The 15,872-nt window shown below is 38.1% G+C and overlaps 1 long non-coding RNA gene across 1 annotated transcript; it reads left to right on the forward strand.

The window, feature by feature from the left end:
* The first annotated feature begins 13,098 nt into the window (after positions 1–13,098).
* LOC128283821 (uncharacterized) lies at positions 13,099–15,536 on the forward strand. The gene is made up of 3 exons (XR_008274232.1): positions 13,099–13,200; positions 13,659–13,742; positions 15,181–15,536. It is a non-coding gene; the product is annotated as an uncharacterized LOC128283821 (long non-coding RNA).
* The last annotated feature ends 336 nt before the right edge of the window (positions 15,537–15,872 follow it).

Below are 15,872 nucleotides of genomic sequence, written 5' to 3' on the forward strand. Positions count from 1 at the left end.
GTACCCAAAGCTTCTTGCAATTTCTTCCAAAACCGCGATGTAAATGTTGGGTCTCTATCCGACACGATAGAAATAGGTACCCCATGCAATCGAACAATTTGGGAGATGTATAATTCGCAAATTTATCGGCGAAAAATCCAAAGTGACAGGATAAAATGAGCAGACTTGGTCGGTCTATCAACAATGACCCAAACCGAGTCTTTCTTATTCTGAGTCAATGGTAACCCAGACACAAAGTCCATTGTGACTCGATCCCATTTCCACTCGGGTATCGTGATTAGCTGAAGTAATCCCGATGGCACTTGATGTTCCGCTTTCACTTGTTGACATATCAAACACTTTGAAACAAATTCTGAAATGTCCCGTTTCATACCGGGCCAGCAAAATTGACGTTTCAGGTCATTGTACATTTTAGTACTACCCCGGGTGGACTGACATTCGAATACTGTGAGCCTCGTTCAAAATCATCGAAACAAGTTTCGAATTCCTTGGAATACATAATCGACCCTTGAATGTCAAGCAATCATTGTCATCAATCTGAAATTCCGATTCCTCATTCGAAACACATTCGGCTCGCTTAGCGACCAATTCGGCACCGACCTTCTGAGATTCGAGTACTTGATGAATCAATAACGGTTTGGTCTCTAATTCGACTACTAGCACCTCATTGGGTGAAACGGATAGATGAGCATCCATCGCTCTCAAAGCAGACAGTGCTTTACGACTTAAAGCATCAGCCATCACGTTGGCCTTTCCCGGGTGATAATCAATGACAAGTTCATAATCTTTCAACAACTCAAGCCAACGTCTTTATCGCAGATTTAGATCTCTTCGAGTCATCAAATATTTAAGACTTTTGTGGTCCGAATAAATATGACACCTTTCTCCAAACAAGTAATGTCGCCATATTTTCAAGGCGAACACTATGGCTGCTAGTTCAAGGTCATGGGTCAGATAGTTTCTCTCATGCGGCTTTAGTTGTCTCGACGCGTAAGCCACAACTCGACCTTCTTGCATCAACACACAACCTAGCCCAAGCAAGGATGCGTCACTGTACGTGACAAACTCTTTACCGGACTCCGGCTGTACTAGTATCGGGGCCTCGATTAAACAGGTTTTTAGTCAATCGAAACTTTCTTGACAGCGTTCCGACCACTCGAACTTAACATCTTTTTGGAGTAGTTTCGTCATCGGCGCAACTATCGTCGAAAAACCTTTCACAAATCGTCGATAGTATCCGGCAAGCCCCAAAAAGCTCCTAACTTCGGTAACATTTCTCAGAGGTTTCCAATCGACTATAGCCGAAATTTTGTTCGGGTCCACCCTGTCACCCGATGCGGACACCACATGCCCCAAAAAGCTAACCTCTCTTAACCAAAATTCACATTTACTGAACCTTGCGTATAACTGCTTATCTCGTAAAATTTGCAACACTAGCCTCGGTGTTCAGATGCTCGAGATCATCTCTCGAATAGACCAAAATGTCATCGACACGGGGCTATTGAGATCGGCGTAGTACCGGTACAACCGATGCGAATTCCACTTCTCGAACCGGTGGCAATCCGGTAACTCCTCAGAAAACATCCGAATACTCACAAACCACTGGTACCGATTCGAGTTTCCTTTCCGTCTCTTTACTTTCAAACACATACGCAAGGTATGTTTCACACCCCTTTTCACATACCTCGGCGGTCATAGAAGATACTATCGCCGGCACTCTTTTAAATCGATGGTTTTCCTTTGCGGTCCACCACCGCATCACGTCTGATCGACCAATCTATACCAAGAATAACATCGAATTCATCAAATGGTAGAAGCAGCAGATCGGAAAAGCAGATTCTCAAATTATTAGGGGCATCTCTTGCACACATTATCAACGAGCACGTATTGACCCAAAGGGTTTGACACTCGAATTACGAACTCGAGAGACTCAACGGTAGAGTCTTCTTGGATGCTAAGGTTTCACATACATATGAATGAGTAGAGCCGTGGTCAATCAATGCAATCACACTAGTATCAAATAGAGTGAAAGTACCGGTGATAACGTCGGGGAGGTTGCCTCCTCTCGTGCGGATAGCATATGCTCTAGCAGAGCACGAGTCTCGGATCGAACAACCGCATTGAGGCCCTCTCTCGATTACCACCCCTACCTCCTGAAATCCTCGGGGTCTACCTCTAGCCGTCGTCCCACTAGATCTTGCACCTTGCATCTTATTCTTCTCATCTAGCTCCGTGCAATCTCTAATGAAGTGGTCCTTGAACCGCATCCATAATGAGCCCTATTAATGACTTACCCCAACATTCACCTATGTGTAGTCTTCCACATTGGGGCATTCGGCTTTTCTTGACGATTATTGCCCACACTAGCTACCGAAGTAGCTCGTGAGTCCATCGATGGTCGTGCTCTAATGGAAATCCCCGCAGTCGCCCTCGACTTATTTGTGTCCTCTCTGAACTTCTTTACAGCCGAAAATGGAGCTTTACCCGTCGATCTTTTACGATAATCTCTAGCTTCAAATTCGGCCTTCTTCTTCTCCCTTCCGAGCTCTTCCGCCTTGCAGGCTCGTTCAACTAGTGTTACAAATTCTTTTATCTCCAAAATACCCACCAGTAGCTTTAAATCTTCATTCAATCCCTCTTCAAATCTTTTGCACATAGCAACCTCATCAACCACACACTCCCGAGCATACCGACTAAGTCTTACGAACTCATGTTCGTATTCAGATACGGTCATCCGGCCTTGCTTGAGTTCCAAGAACTCCTTACGCTTCTGATCGATGAACCGTTGACTAATGTATTTCTTTCGAAATTCGGATTGAAAGAAATCCCAAGTAACTCGTTCATTTGGGACTATGGAAATTAAAGTCCTCCACCAATAGTAAGCTGAGTCTCGCAACAAGGATATAGCACACTTAAGACATTCATCGTGTGCATGGCGTTCATCTAACACTCGAATGGTGTTATCGAGCGAACTCGGCCTTTTCGGCATCATCAAGAACTATGGCCTTGAACTCCTCGCCCCACGCTTCCTAATCAAGTCCACGGTGGTTTACTCACCTTACAGTGATTAGTAACTAGAGGCATTGCGGGCTCTTGGGGTGGGGTGTTTGAATTCGGGAATGGTTGGACAGTAGGATTGGTTCGGGCATATTGCGCGACCCACTCATTCATCATGGTGAAGAAGGCTTGTTTCGCCCTTCATTTTGATTATTCGCGGATGATCGAGGCTCAACAGGCGGTGTCCCTTGCGCGGAGCAGCCGCTACACTTTCAACGTCGTCCGCCAAGGGTCTCTCTACCCCGGGTTCCATTTGCTACCCAAGACAAAAATTTCAACCATCAGAAGTCATCACATTATTAAGCACTAACAATTTGGCATGTATAGCTAGACTCACACGCGCTATGGTAGTCCTAGAACCGACTAAACCATAGCTCTGATACCAATAAAATGTAACACCCCAAACCCGTGACCGTCACCGGATTTGACCACAAGGTGTTACCGGCTTACTTCCTTATTTCTCTCTTGGAAATAATTAATTTCATTAAAGGCAGGCTAGCTAACTGCATCACTGTTACATTAAAAATCATATCTCGAGTTCAAGAACTCGAAAATCAGTTCCGTAAATTTTACCTGAAACTAGACTCATAATTTCATCTACACATTTTTTTCTAGAATTTTTGGTCAAGCGAATTAGTACAGTTTATTAGTTAAAGTCTCCCCTGTTTCAGGGTTCGACTACACTGACCTTTGCGCACTACGACTTCGATATCTTCCTGTACAGGGCTCCAAAACTCATGACGTTTGTTTCTAAAGAAACTAGACTCACAAAGAAATCTGTACATATAGAGTATGACTTCTAATTCTCTCTGGTTAATTTATAGTGAATTTTCAAAGTCGGAGCAGGGGATCCAGAAACCGTTCTGGCCCTGTTTCACGAAAACCTGATATCTCTTAAAATCCGACTCATATGACCGTTTCGTTTCTTCTATATGAAAGTAGATTCATCAGGGTTCAATTTCATAATTTATTCACTATTTAATTCTACTTCTACTATTTTTAGTGATTTTTCAATCTCACATCACTGCTGCTGTCAGCATCTGTTACTAAGGCAAACAATGCCTATTTCATAATTCCTCCATGACCCAACTAATCATCCATCATTCATATCACAAATTATGACCACCTTATCAAAATTGAGATTTTAAGACTCATGAATAAGTGTTTTGGAACCAAATCCATCCAACCATATGGGCCATTTTCGCATGGCTAAAGTTTACAACCCAAATTTCAACAAAACAAAATAGCCTATACATGCCAAATGTTCTCCTAGATCGACTAAGAAGACAATACCAAAGATTGCTTGCGGTGTGATGACTTCGTTGACGGTTCCGAGCACACAAAAGAGACGAGTCCACGAGACCTAAAATGGGTGACAAGAAAACACCGAGTGAGTTTATAACTCAAGAAGTCATAAGCACTTTACAATTATCCATTAGCTAAATTCATCACAAAGTGAAACAATGAAACAAGGCTAATTGTTCCATCCATATCGAACTATACCATAGTTCCTTAGACCTTCGGTTCAATCTCGTACCAAGTCATACATTCACATTTCATATTCTATTCAATAAGATATTTGAGTCATTTTATACACCAACTCATTTTCACCACAATCATACAATTGTAATCATCACATAGGTTTAAAGCTTACCAAGCTCAACCCCGAGCATGACCATAGTGCCCATTCGCCATGAGCTCAAGGTACTTACCCGATCCGCTGTCCGGATTAACTCGATAATGTCGCACACTCAGTGCCAATTGTAACGCAAGAGTATATAGTGAATCCGCACACTTAGTGCTATATATTTTCAGCTCGCACACTTAGTGCTATATAATTTTCAGCTCGCACACTTAGTGCTATATATTTTCAGTTCGCACACTTAGTGCTGTACAATTTTTAAACCCGCACACTTAGTGCCAATCTTGTCACCGTGTCCATTTATACCCGCACACTTAGTGCCGAGACCAATACCTTATGCATGTTGCTGCCTTTATACATTCAACAATGGCATCATTCCATACACATACATTTTCATTTACACATCAACTCATTTAAACACAATTATGTATATATTATGGTCATTTACATCAACACCAAATATATGCTTAATGACTTACCTTGTGTTGGGCAAATAATCCCAAGTCGGCTACTCGATGACCTTCGATTTCCCTTGTTGGACGCCTCTCCTTTAGGATCTTGAGCTTAAACAATTAAATCAACCCATTCAACCACTTTGTAAAATATTTGTATCACACATTAAAATTTCATTTCATAGGATACACATGACAAATTCTTATCCTTCTACCCCATGCTTTTGAACTATTTGGTTCACAACCTTAGGCTATCACCCTATTGCCAACTATCCTAATCAAGGATAGTATCACAAGTTTGTACACCCAAATGGCCGAATGTGCAAGATTAAATTCAACACCACCTATGTGCTTAATTAGGTGGCGAATATACATAAGCACATTTAGCATTTGATACATTCGCCTTAGCATAGATTTCATTAAAAGTCCCTATTAGCCACTTCACCATCAATTATCTCATCTACTTAATATTTCATACTTATCATGCTAGCCGAATATTACTTATTTAAGTTCAACACCCTTATATACCACACTAGCACCAAATATGATATCTAATTCTTCTCTTTCTCTTTTCATCAAGACAACCTATATGAACCTTTAACTAATTCAAACTTCACCTCTTAATGCCCATTATAGCCGAATGTACGCATTTATCATTTTGCAACATGAATTCTATAGCATGGCGAATACTCATGCACATACACACACAACAACAAGAACTCAATGACCTAAAAATCTCCTTTTATTAAACATTTGAACTCACTCCTCTTCATGCTTCATTACAACAACATCAAAACACCAACCAAGAAAGACAACATCCATGGCAATTTCATCTCCATCAAATAGCAAAAGAAATCTAAACCATGGGCTAGGTAGAACTTAAACTAACAACTAAAGCATGCATGCATCTCATGGAATATCATCAAACATACCTTAGTCTAGCAACCACCATAGCCGATTTTTCTCAAGCTCTTCCCCCTTCTTCCCTTGCTTCTATTCGGCCAAGACTACCAAAGGATGAACAACTATTTTCTTTTCTTTCTTTCTTTGTTTTTGGTCACGGCAAAGCGGGCATCTACACATTATTATTTTTTTTTTCTTATCATCATTTTCTTTTTCCATTTCTTTAATACTAACTTTCTTATTTTATTGTTTCCTACATGCATCACTAGTCTAACATGTTGGAGACATGTTTCCACCCATAGCATGGCCGGCCATCATGCTCCAATTTGGCTAATTTGACATGCAAGGACAAACACTTTTCCACATGTATTAATAGGCCATTTAAAATTAGCCTATAATATTTCACCACGTCTCGCATTGATCCCTATTTTATAATTTCTCATACAATTGGTAAAATTAGAGAATGAAACTTCCACATGTGCATGTACACCCACAATAAGCATAGAATATAGCAATTAATTATTTTTATGACTCGGTTTTGTGGTCCCGAAACCACTTTCCGACTAGGGTCAATTTGGGGCTGTCATAAAAACATGATATAAAATATACTTTTCAAAGATAATTTAATCATCGATTATGGATACATATTTATATTCAAGACACAACTTCCATGAACCATATTTAAAAAAACACATACAATATATCTCCCATCATATTCGGTCATTATAATATGTCCTTTATTACCAACTCATTTATAGCATGTTAACCTAACATAATAACCTAAATTTCATATATAACTTTTCCTATACAAACCATGTCCACGTTGAGCAAACATATTTATGCATGTATTATGACCATTTCATTTATCAACCAATCTCAATATGCACACATACAATACAAGTTCTAATCATCCAAGGTATAAGCCATAATATCTAAAATAGACTCAAACCATTATTTAACCAATACATACTCAAGCATAGAGATTAAGCCATTTTCGCATGGCCTTTATACATAAACCAAAATATAGCATTCCAAAACGCATTACAGCATATACATGCCATAGTTCCAAAATGTAACTTATAAAATACCAAAGATGGTTGATAGTGTGATAGACTTTTCTGACGATCCTTAAGCTTGTAACTTGAATCCAAAATCTATAAAACAAAATGAACAAGAAAACACAAAGTAAGCTATAATAGCTTAGTATGTAGCACCCCAAACCTGACCCAGACGTTATGGCCGAATCCGACATGCCACATTGAAGTTAAGAACCCATGTTCCCATTTTAGTGTTTTAAAAGTCGACTTTTGTTAAACTAACCAAGTGAATGGAAGCTGGGCACCAGGTAGGTATCCGTAACAGAGGAGGTGAGCCATGAAGGCTGCTTAAGTACCAAGCTCTTCGATTGGATCCAATCCTAGACATGCCCACATCCATTGCCACACTTGGTTATAACAAATTGAAATTCCTTTGGGTGGTTATCTTTGGTAAGTCGAATATTCGTGACGTCGTGTTTTTTTAAAACAAGCATCGTTTTGAAATCGCGCCCTAAGTCTAGCCCATTTGAATTATTATCCATCAATTTAAATTTTTTTAAAATAATATAATCCCAGAAAATCAAAGAAGAAAATAAAGTTAAAATGGCCTTATTACAACCCCCAAAAAAAATTAAATAGTAATTAAAAATAGCTTAAGAAAACCATTCTCTTTTTCAAACCCAAAAGCGTTCACCATGGCCACTCTGAATCCCCTCCGACTCCAAGACACCCTCATCAAGGCCCACCTGCAAGGTTAAAGAAGGGGTGAGTTTGGAAACTCAATGTGTAAGGAAACCCATCCAAAGCCCAAGTTAGCTCAAGCCCATTGGGCCTAAGCCCATTCAGATAATAGTGATACTGGGCCAGAGCCCTTTTCAGATTACATTAAACTAGGCCTTAGCCCCTTATTCAGATAACAGTATGGCCCATAGGCCCATTTCAAAATACATGCAACATCAATAAACATATGCAAGCCCATTTGGGGAGACACTCAACCCACCAATCGCTACACTCCACCGCATCACTCTACACTCCATGTGGGAATAGCTTAACCCACCCAAATTTCTACACTCCACGATTGCAGCCTTGCTTTGCTCGGTTAATAGTAAATTGAGGCAAAGCCTCCAGTACGTGGACAGGCCACTTTCAGTACTTCCTCCATCAATATCCCAGTCCCATGCATCAGATAACAACATGGTATGCAGTAAATAACAACAGTCAAACATGCAATTAGGTCAATTTAACCATAGGGGTATCTGTAATTTATCTATTTTAGGGTTTTTCATGCATACTCCTACCTTTCACGTACTAACAGAATCACTTACTGAGGGTTCTTACCGAATTGGGCCCGTTGGCCCTTTATTTCAAATTTTGGCCCATTAAGCCTAAAAATATCGAGGGTACAGAAATCATGCACTTTTCACTCCAAACATTTCAGCTTACCAAAAACATTAATCGATTTACCTCACGAGCATTCACACACTCGCAAATCTACAAAATACCGGTTTTCAGCATTTCGGCTTTTTGGCTTTTGTCGATCTATACTAAGAAAGGTTGTCAGTTACACACCTGTTTTATGACGATTCGTTGACGAGATCCACACACGAACTACCTACAATTATATTACTTGCACATTAATCTGCTACCGAAACGAACTACATAATAACTCCTTACCTTATTCGGCCATAACACCTTAGGCACTGGCGATCCTACCTTTGCCGAAGTTTGTGACTAGACTTAGATCCCGTTGCTCCACTTGTCCAAGCCCTTGATCAGTAGCATCTAGATCATATTATTATCAAGACAAAACAGTTATCACAACCCCTTAGGGCTACAAGTCCAAGTCGACAGCCTCCCTAACCTTTAGGGGTTTCAGTTTTTCTGAAATATGAAATAAATACTAGATTGAAAAGACTTACCACCGGTTCCTTCGGTCAATGATCCCAATTAATTTATACTCAATTATGATGCCGATCTAAGCCCTCAAATGATAACAAAAGTCGAGCCTTCAGTGATCTCACTATTCGGCCAAGTTCCTAAGAGAGTGGGGTTTTCGGCTTTTGTTGAAGCTGTGTAAAGAAAGATGAAATAGGAGGGTTTTGCTATGGTCTTGTCGACAAAACCTTGAGGTTTAGAGAACTAGAGAATCGATCAAGAATGATGGAAAAGATAATAAAATTGGCTAGGAGAAATCGGCACAGAAGAAAGTATGGGTTTCGAGATTTCGACTTTTTATGGCAATGGCTATGAAGGTTTTAGAAATGTTTAAAGCAAAAGATGGAGATGCACAGGTCGTTAGAGAGATTCGGCTATGAAGGAAAAGAAGAAAAAGAAAAATTTGAAGAGAAGAGGAGAATGGTCAGCAAACGGCACAACTTTCCCCCTAATGCCGAATTTATACTAGCACTTAACCTAGCTGAATTTTGCCCCCCAAAAGAAACCCTTGGCCGGCCAACTCTTGCTCCTCAAGAGTCCACTATTCGGCCATCACTACTCTTCCCAATCACCTCCTAAATCCTCTCCCTCCCCTTCTTACTCAATACCTTGAGCAATTTAAACTCCTCTTGACAGTCTTTCACTTAGGTTCCATTACTTACCTTTTCTGCACATAAAAATTAATATCACTAGTTTGCTTACCTTGCGACTCGAACCTTAGCTTTCCTTGGTCATCCACAAGCCACCTCTCAAGCCCCCAAGTGATGCCACAAGCCAACTTACCACGGGCTTCCTTGTGTTTTATTTTACCCAACTAATACCTTAAAGCCCAGCTAACCAGAACACCTTTTTCTATAAAATTAAAATTAACTAAAATTACCGGATTTAACTTAAACTTGGGCCTTCTAGAGACCCACTAACCTGATTAAATCTACGCCAAGCAGACAGAACACCAAAATTTAAAATTTGCCAACACTCACAGAATTCCTAAAAATTGGGGCGTTACATAGTAAGTCATAAGCAAATAAACATCCCATTGTTATAATCAACTCATTTTAAGCTAATCCAAATTTCATTATCATTATCAAGGTTAACCTCAAACCTACAAATGAGATAAATAGCACATTTTCATACACAAAATCTACCTTGGTCAAATGCTCACTTAGTCAATTTGACCGATATTTGTAACACCCCGTACCCGAGACCGTTTCTGGAGTCAAACACGAGGTATTTACAGACTTATTTCATTTATTTTCACAGTCCATTTTAAAAATTTCCAGACAAGCTGGCTAAGTGCGTCACTATTACCTTAAAAATCATAACTTGAGTTCCAAAACTCGAAAAACAGTTTTGTAAATTTTACCTGAAACTAGACTCATATATCCATCTACAAATTTTTTTTCTAGAATTTTTGGTCGAGCCAATTAGTACAGTTTATTAGTTAAAGTCTCCCCTGTTTCAGGGTTCGATTGCTCTGACCTTCATGCGTTACGACTTATATATCCTCCTCTACAGGGCCTCATTACTTATGCCGTTTGTTTCTAAAGAAACTAGACTCAAAAAGAAATCTATAAATATATTGCATGACCTCTAATTATCTCTGGTTAATTTATAGTGAATTTCCAAAGTCAGATCAGGGGATCTAGAAATCGCTCTGGCCCTGTTCCACGAAAACTTAAATATCTCTTAAAATACAACTCATATGTTCATTTCGTTTCTTCCATATGAAAGTAGATTCATCAAGGTTCGATTACATAATTTATTCACTATTTAATTCCATTCCTACTATTTTTAGTGATTTTTAAAATCCACACCACTGCTACTGTCAGCATCTGTTTTTAAGGTAAACTTTACCTATTTCATGGTTTTCCATGAATCAACTAGAATTTGTCATACAAAGCACCAAAATGATCATGATTAACCATTCCAATGGCTAATCGTTACCAAACATTTCCATACCTCTCAATGAACGACATACAAAACGATTATAATGCTATGCTCAAAGAGTATATAAGCCATTTTCGCATGGCTATCCAAATTTATACAAAACCAAAAGGTACATGACCAACAACAAAAAGGGTAGTCCTATACATGCCATTTTCAGAGTTCAACCAAAAATGTACCAAAAGGGCTTTGATAGTGTGGACGACTTCGACTTCGACAATCTCGAGTCCGATAGCTGACGAACCAAAATCTATAAAACAGAGATTCAAAGAACGGAGTAAGCATTTAATGCTTAGTAAGTTTTGAGCAATGAAATCATGCGCAACTGAAGTATACCATTCATACGACTAAACGAATAATTTCATATACACATATTCTCACAATCATATCTACTTCACATTTCCGACCCTTATATTCATACGTAAGGAATCAACTTGTCTAAAAGCCGGAAGCTTGTTAGTCGATTGAGCAAACACTATTTAGAAGGAATCAATTATCTCAATGCACATACGAAACATACCTCATCGTTGGGATTTTACGAGCGTATTAATTGAAATTATTAGAGCAAGATCGCTCATTCCCAAACCCAAGTATCTTCGGGATTTAGCCGGATATAACCACTCGCACAAGGCCTTCGGGTCTTAGCCCGGATATGGTCACTAGCATAAATGCCTTCGGGACTTAGCCCGGATATAATCGCTAGCACAAATGCCTTGGTCTTAGCTCGGATATAGCAACTCGCACAAATGCCTTGGATCTTAGTCCGGATATAGTCACTAGCATAAAAGCCTTGGGACTTAGCCGGATATCATTCGAATAACCATGCACATATATCCATAATCATGACACATCCATATTTCATTTTCATTACGAAAGCCCAAACACAAGACACTTATCACACTTACTAATTTCGGCTCAATAGCCACATACAAAGAGCACGATTTTGACTTGCTTTATGACATGATCTCTATGCACATACGGCTACCCATCATACGTATAGACTAATAACTCAACATATAATTCAAGTAGAATCATTATATCACCGTATTTTTGTTATGATTATTCGTCATGACTTAATCAAATCGTAAACTAAGTTTCATTACTCAAAACTTACTTGGATGTTGTCGAACGATTTCGCGTGCTATTCGATCACTTTTTCCTTTCCCTTGTCCAACTTTGGTCCTCTAAGCTCTTGAGCTAATTCAAGCAAATTTAACTTATTAAAGTCTCATTATGCTAGCTTATGGCCGAATATGACAAGGGGTTGATAGGTCATATGGCCACCTTTAGCTCAAATACAAAGTGGTCACACGCATTTTTAATCACATTGAGCAATTTAATACAATTAATCTAACATTTCCTCATGTGCACCTTCATGACCGAATACACACATCATTAACCTAATATCAATTAACTAAGCACTTTAACAAATTCTCCTTGAGCCGATTATCTAAGTCAAGATAAAAGCATCAATATGCTTGCCCCTATCCAAATACATGCAACACCAATCTATCTCATGTGGCCGAATATGCATGTCTATGTTGAGGCCAATTATATGCTTAATACTTCCTACAAATATGGTTACTTGTATTAACTACATACCATTTTGTTTCAAGTTCAAAACTCGGCTAATACACATATGTACACTAGTATTCAAATACTAATATTTGCACTTCACCTTACTACCATTTCTCATGCAAATAACATGAACAACAACCATATTTCCTACTATGGCTGAATGCATCAAGACACCATACCTGTAATAGCCCGATTTTGGGTCTAGTCGGAACAGTGGTTTTGGGACCACAAACCTGACGAAAAAAAAATTATTTTTATTATATTTTTATAGTCTATAAATTTATGAAAATATTTTGTAAAAATTTCATTCGAAAATTTTGACGTTTGAGCACTCAATTTAGTCAAAAGGACTAAATTGTAAAAAGTGCAAAAGTTGAGTTCTTTATATATGAGGTGCCTAATTGTTATGAGTTTTAAATTGAAAGTCCTTATGTGACAATTATTCCTTTAATAAGTTAGTGAATGGATATTTGTTTGGTATTTTTGAAATTTGGTTAAAATAAAAGGGTAATTTTGTAAATTAATTAAAATATATTAGACAAATGATAAAAGCTATCATTTTTTTCATTCTTTCTTCTTCAACCGTGGGAAAGAACTGAAAATGGCAGCCATGGATGAGCTCCATTCAGCCAAGCTTCTATGGCTTATATAGGTACGGTTTTTGTCCCGCTTTTAATGATTTTCGTATTTTGAGATCCCGAAGCTTAAATTTTCTATTTCTACAAATTGATTGAAGAGAAATTAGAGTTTAAAATTTTACCCATTCATGATATGGTTGTGTTTTGATGATTTATAGTGGATAATGAATGTTTGATGTGTTAAATATGAGTTTTATTCAATGAATTTTCTAAAAATGTCAAAAGGGTTAAATTGTGAAAGTTACAAATTGGTCATAAGTGTGTGAATTAGTGAAAATTTAGAGTTTCCATAGAAGAGAAAATGTTCATCATGTCTTAAACCTTATAGAAATTGAATAAAATTAATTTACGAGCATTGGGGCAAAAGTGCAAATATGCAAAAGTTTAGGGTCAAAATGAAAATTTGTAAAAATATGATTTTAGACCCATATGAATATTGTGACTGATTGGTAGGCTAAATGTGATGTTATAGATGATGAAAATTGAGACTTGGACCTAGAACGGAAAGAAATCGATTTATGGACGAGTATGTCCTTTTCACCTTTGTGGTATCGAGGTAAGTTCATGTGTAAATAATGTAGCATAATTGTTATTTTTAAGTTATTGATGTTAAATATATGATATGCTGATTTTTATCATGAAATATATGCTTTGTGGTTATTTTCGAATAAAATGCAAGATATGTGTATTATCTGTTAAATATAAAGTGCTACCGAGTATTGGTTTCGGTATTTTACTAAGATGGCAAGGATATGTGTTCGAGGAAAATCCCGCTTGAACCTTAGGAATAGATTAGGATACAAGTGACATGTCACTAGGATGGTTGAGCATCCGAACTCGTCGAGTTGAGTCCGAGTTCACTTATGGATGCGAATGTTCGAACTCGTTGAGTTGAGTCCGAGTTCGTGAGATGTAACTAGGCATCCGAGCTCGTTGAGTTGAGTCCGAGTTCACTTATGGATGCGAACGCCCGAGCTCGTTGAGTTGAGTCCGAGTTCACTTATGGGCGGGTTACATGGTAGCTTGGCTACATATGTGGCACTTATGTGCAAACTTTCCATGTATCCGAATTATATTCCAATGTGTTCAACGGGTAAAATTCTACTCAAATGGAGGAATACTCGAGATGAAAGGGACGATTGGTAAATGTTGTAAAATGAATACTTTGAACAGGTATGTACTTAACCTCGGGTTGAAAACTCGACATAACAACAATATGGTAAGATGGTAAATGAAAATGTGATATGAATGTCTCGGTGATGATTATACAAACGATGTTGTATTAATTTTGTGAACAATGATCATGGATGAGTAACTTAGCCTTGACAGATTTGAGTTACTGCAGTAGTGTAACTTTAAAAATACACTAAAAATAGTGGAAAATGAGTTAGAGGCAGAATAAAATATGGGATTAAATCTTAATGAGTCTATTTTCACATGAAAGAAACAGGGAAGAAAAGAATTCCATATTGTGTGATATTTGAATTCTTGTGAAATAGGGTCTGAATGAATTCGAGATCCCCTGTTCTGACTTTAGAAATTCACCAAAAATTGTACAAAAATTATTAAGAGTCATACCTTATATGAATGGATTCCTTATTGAGTCTATTTTTATGGGAAATAAACGACATGGTCGTTGTAATTTTGTACAGGGAGAAATTATGTTTGTAGTGCACAGGGGTCAGAGTGGTCATACCCTGAAACAGGGGATACTTTAACTAATAAACTGTACTATTTGGCTTAACCAAAAATTCTGGAAATTTTATGGAAGAAAGGAAAATAAGTCTAGTTTCAGGGAAAATTAACGGAACTTAATTCGGAGTTTCGTAGCTCCAGATATAAATAATTTAGTGATCGTTGCTCAGAAGGACAGCTTGTAGTGAACTTGAACATATGTTGTAAACATTGATAAAACAAGTTAATGAGTTGCTAATTGTTTTCATATGAACTTACTAAGCGAAAGCTTACCCCCCCTTCTTTCCCATGTTTTCTAGAGTTTCCAGGTTAGCTCGGGTTGGAGGCCGTCAGAGATATTATCACCCTATCGAGTTAACGTTATCGGAGTAAGTAAACTCAAGTGATTCGAGTCTATGGCATGTATAGGGTTTTAATGTGAGTATGTAATATTATGATTTAGCCAAAGGCATTGGCTTGTTATTAAGGTAGTATTAGTCATGTAAATTGGCCTATGTCGGCTAATGACATTATGGGCCCATATGATTATTCTTATGCATGTATGTTATTATCTCTTGTGATGTGGCTTACAACATGTATGCCTAGAGATTGAATTGAGATTCATTGATGAGCTAGTAACTAATGCAGGATTAAGTGATTGGTAAATAGTTAATAATGCTTCATGAATGGTTTGTGATGTAATGATAGTTATGTCTAGTATGTGGTAATGATATGGGCAAATTCTATAATATTTATTACATAAGAAAATAACTCGAGCATAACATGTTTGTAGATGTTTAAGAGCTCATTTATGCCACGTTGTATGTTATTGGATAAGTATGTATCTATGCATGTGGTGTGAGAGTGACAAAAGGCTTGATAATTAGACTATTTCGCCACACGGCCTTAGCACATGGGCGTGAAGCCTTAACGCAAGAGATTTTTCTAAGTTTTTCATGAGTTCTCGATTGGGTTCGAACCGCCCGAATGCATGTATTGGGCCTCGAAGCTC

The sequence above is a fragment of the Gossypium arboreum genome, chromosome 2 (assembly GCF_025698485.1).
Source record: "Gossypium arboreum isolate Shixiya-1 chromosome 2, ASM2569848v2, whole genome shotgun sequence".
In the NCBI taxonomy this organism is placed as follows: domain Eukaryota; kingdom Viridiplantae; phylum Streptophyta; class Magnoliopsida; order Malvales; family Malvaceae; genus Gossypium; species Gossypium arboreum.